Raw genomic sequence first — 4,385 nt, 5'->3', positions numbered from 1 at the left:
GGGATGCAGTGCAGTGAGTCCAGAGACTGCACTGGCACCAACTGGAGCTGCACTGCAGTGAGTCCTGAGATTGCACTGGCACCACTGGGGATGCACTACAGTGAGTCCAGACACTACACTGGCACCACTGGGGATGCAGTGCAGTGAGTCCAGAGAGTGCACTGGCACCACTGTTCATGCAGTGCAGTGAGTCCAAAGAATACACTGGCACCACTGGGTATGCAGTGCATGAGTGCAGAGAGTGCACTGGCACCACTGGGGATGCAGTGCAGTGAGTCCAGAGAGTGGACAGGCACCAGTGGGGATGGAGTGCAGTGAGTCCAGAGAGTGCACTGTCACCAGTGGGAATGGAGTGCAGTGAGTCCAGAGAGTGCACTGGCTCCACTGGGGATGAACTGTAGTGAGTCCAGAGACTGCACAGGCACCACTGGGGATGCAGTGCAGTGACTCCAGAGAGTGCACTGGCACCACTGGGGATGCACTGCAGTGAGTGCAGAGAGTGCACTGGCACCTCACGGGCTGCACTGCAGTGAGTCCACAGAGTGCAGTGGCACCACTGGGGATGCAGTGCAGTGAGTCCAGAGAGTACACTGGCACCACTGGGGATGCAGTGCAGTGACTCCAGCGAGTGCACTGGCACCACTGGTGATGCAGTGCAGTGAGTCCAGAGAGTGCACTGGCACCACTGGGGATGCACTGCAGTGAGTCCAGAGAGTGCACTGGCACCACAGGAGATGCACTTCAGTGAGTCCAGAGAGTGCACTGGCTCCACTGGGGATGCACTGCACTGAGTCCAGAGAGTGCACTGGCACCAGTGGGGATGCAGTGCAGTGAGTCCTGAGAGTGCACTGGCACCGCAGGTGATGCACTTCAGTGAGTCCAGAGAGTGCACTGGCACCAGTGGGGATGCACTGCAGTGAGTCCAGAGAGTGCACTGGCACCTCCGGGGATGCAGTCCAGTGAGTCCAGAGAGTGCACTGGCACCTCCGGGGATGCAGTGCAGTGAGTCCAGAGAGTGCACTGGCACCACTGGAGATGCACTGCAGTGGATCCAGAGAGTGCACTGGCACCACTGGGGATGCAGCACAGTGAGTCCAGAGAGTGAACTGTCACCACTGGGGACGCAGCACAGTGACTACAGAGCGTGCACTGGCACCACGGGGGATGCACTTCAGTGAGTCCAGAGAGTGCACTGGCACCAGTGGGGATGCAGTGCAGTGGGTCCAGAGCGTGCACTGGCACCACTGGGGATGCAGTGCAGTGAGTCCAGAGAGTGCACTGGCACCACTGGGGATGCAGTGCAGTGAGTCCAGAGAGTGCACTGGCACCACTGGGGATGCAGTGCAGTGAGTCCAGAGAGTGCACTGGCACCACTGGGGATGCACTGCCGTGAGTCCAGAGAGTGCACTGGCACCACTGGGGATGCAGTGCAGTGAGTCCAGAGAGTGCACTGGCACCAATGGAGATGCACTGCAGTGAGTCCAGAGAGTGCACTGGCTCCACTGGGGATGCAGTGCAGTGAGTCCAGAGAGTGCACTGGCACCACTGGGGATGTAATGCAGTGAGTCCAGAGAGTGCACTGGCACGAGTGGGGATGCAGTGCAGTGAGTCCAGAGAGTGCACTGGCACCACTGGGGATGCACTGCAGTGAGTCCAGAGAGTGCACTGGTACCACTGGGGATGCACTGCAGTGAGTCCAGAAAGTGCACTGGCACCACTGGAGATGCTCTGCAGTGAGTCCAGAGAGTGAACTGGCACCACTGGGGCTGCAGTGCAGTGAGTCCAGAGAGTGCACTGGCACAAATGGGGATGCAGAGCAGTGAGTCCAGAGAGTGCACTGGCACCACTGGGGATGCAGTGCAGTGAGTCCAGAGAGTGCACTGGAACCACTGGGGATGCAGTGCAGTGAGTCCAGAGACTGCACTGGCACTAATGGGGATGCAGTGCAGTGACTCGAAAGAGTGCACTGGCACCACTGCGGATGCACTGCAGTGAGTCCGGAGAGTGCATTCTCAGCACTGGGGATGCACTACAGTGAGTCCAGAGAGTGCACTGGCACCACTGGGGATGCAGTGCAGTGAGATCAGAGACTGCACTGGCACCACAGGTGTTTTAGTGCAGTGAGTCCAGAGAGTGCACTGGCACCAATGGGGACGCAGTGCTGTGAGTCCAGAGAGTGCACTGGCACCACTGGGGATGCAGTGCAGTGAGTCCAGAGAGTGCACTGGCACCAATGGAGATGCACTGCAGTGAGTCCAGAGAGTGCACTGGCTCCACTGGGGATGCAGTGCAGTGAGTCCAGAGAGTGCACTGGCACCACTGGGGATGCAATGCAGTGAGTCCAGAAAGTGCACTGGCACGAGTGGGGATGCAGTGCAGTGAGTCCAGAGAGTGCACTGGCACCACTGGGGATGCACTGCAGTGAGTCCAGAGAGTGCACTGGCACCACTGGGGATGCACTGCAGTGAGTCCAGAAAGTGCACTGGCACCACTGGAGATGCTCTGCAGTGAGTCCAGAGAGTGAACTGGCACCACTGGGGCTGCAGTGCAGTGAGTCCAGAGAGTGCACTGGCACAAATGGGGATGCAGAGCAGTGAGTCCAGAGAGTGCACTGGCACCACTGGGGATGCAGTGCAGTGAGTCCAGAGAGTGCACTGGCACCACTGGGGATGCAGTGCAGTGAGTCCAGAGACTGCACTGGCACTAAAGGGGATGCAGTGCAGTGACTCGAAAGAGTGCACTGGCACCACTGGGGATGCACTGCAGTGAGTCCGGAGAGTGCATTCTCAGCACTGGGGATGCACTACAGTGAGTCCAGAGAGTGCACTGGCACCACTGGGGATGCAGTGCAGTGAGATCAGAGACTGCACTGGCACCACAGGTGTTTTAGTGCAGTGAGTCCAGAGAGTGCACTGGCACCAATGGGGACGCAGTGCTGTGAGTCCAGAGAGTGCACTGGCACCACTGGGGATGCAGTGCAGTGAGTCCAGAGAGTGCACTGGCACCAATGGTGATGCAGTGCAGTGAGTCCAGAGAGTACACTGGCACCACTGGTGATGCAGTGCTGTGAGTCCAGAGAGTGCACTGGCACCACTGGGGATGCAGTGCAGTGAGTCCTGAGAGTGCAATGGCACCACAGGGGATGCACTGCAGTGAGTCCAGAGAGTGCACTGGCACCACTGGGGATGCAGTGCAGTGAGTCCAGAGAGTGCACTGGCACCACTGTTGATGCAGTGCAGTGAGTCCAGAGAGTGCACTGGCACCACTGGGGATGCAGTGCAGTGAGTCCAGAAAGTGAACTGTCACCACTGGTGATGCAGTGCAGTGAGTCCAGAGAGTGCACTGGCACCACTGGGGATGCAGTGCACTGTTTCCAGAGAGTGCACTCTCAGCACTGGGGATGCACTGCAGTGAGTCCAAAGAGTGCACTGGCACCAGTGGGGATGCAGTGCAGTGAGACCAGAGATTGCACTGGCACCACTGGGGATGCAGTGCAGTGAGTCCAGAGAGTGCACTGGCTCCAATGGGGATGCAGTGCAGTGAGTCCAGAAAGTGCACTGGCACCACTGGGGATGCAGTGCAGTGAGTCCTGAGAGTGCAATGGCACCACAGGTGATGCAATGCAGTGAGTCCAGAGAGTGCACTGGCACCACTGGGGATGCAGTGCAGTGAGTCCAGAGAGTGCACTGGCACCAACTGGAGCTGCACTGCTGTGAGTCCCGAGATTGCAATGGCACCACAGGGGTTACAGTGCAGTGAGTCCAGAGAGTAGTCTGGCACCACTGGGGTTGCACTGCAGTGAGTCCAGAGAGTGCACTGGCACCACTGGGGATGCAGCACAGTAAGTCCAGAGAGTGAACTGTCACCACTGGGGACGCAGCGCAGTGAGTCCAGAGAGTGCACTGGCACCACTGGGGATGCAGTGCAGTGAGTCCAGAGATTGCACTGGCACCACTGGGGATGCAGTGCAGTAACTACAGAGAGTGCACTGGCACCACGGGGGATGCACTGCAGTGAGTCCAGATAGTGCACTGACACCACTGGGAATGCACTGCAGTGAGTACAGAGAGTGCACTGGCACCTCAGGGGCTGCACTGCAGTGAGTCCAGAGAGTGCACTGACACCACTGGGGATGCAGTGCAGTGAGTCCAGAGAGTGCACTGGCACCACTGGGGATGCAGTGCAGTGAGTCCAGAGAGTGCACTGGCACCACTGGGATGAAGTGCAGTGAGTCCAGAGAGTGAACAGTCACCACTGGGGACGCAGCACAGTAACTACAGAGAGTGCACTGGCACCACGGGGGATGCACTGCAGTGAGTCCAGAGAGTGCACTGGCACCAGTGGGGATGCACTGCAGTGGGTCCAGAGCGTGCACTGGCACCACT

The sequence above is a fragment of the Anser brachyrhynchus genome, assembly GCF_964034855.1.
Source record: "Anser brachyrhynchus genome assembly, contig: SCAFFOLD_53, whole genome shotgun sequence".
Lineage (NCBI taxonomy): Eukaryota > Metazoa > Chordata > Aves > Anseriformes > Anatidae > Anser > Anser brachyrhynchus.
The sequence above is the reverse complement of the archived record's forward strand: the minus strand, read 5'-3'. Positions refer to the sequence as shown.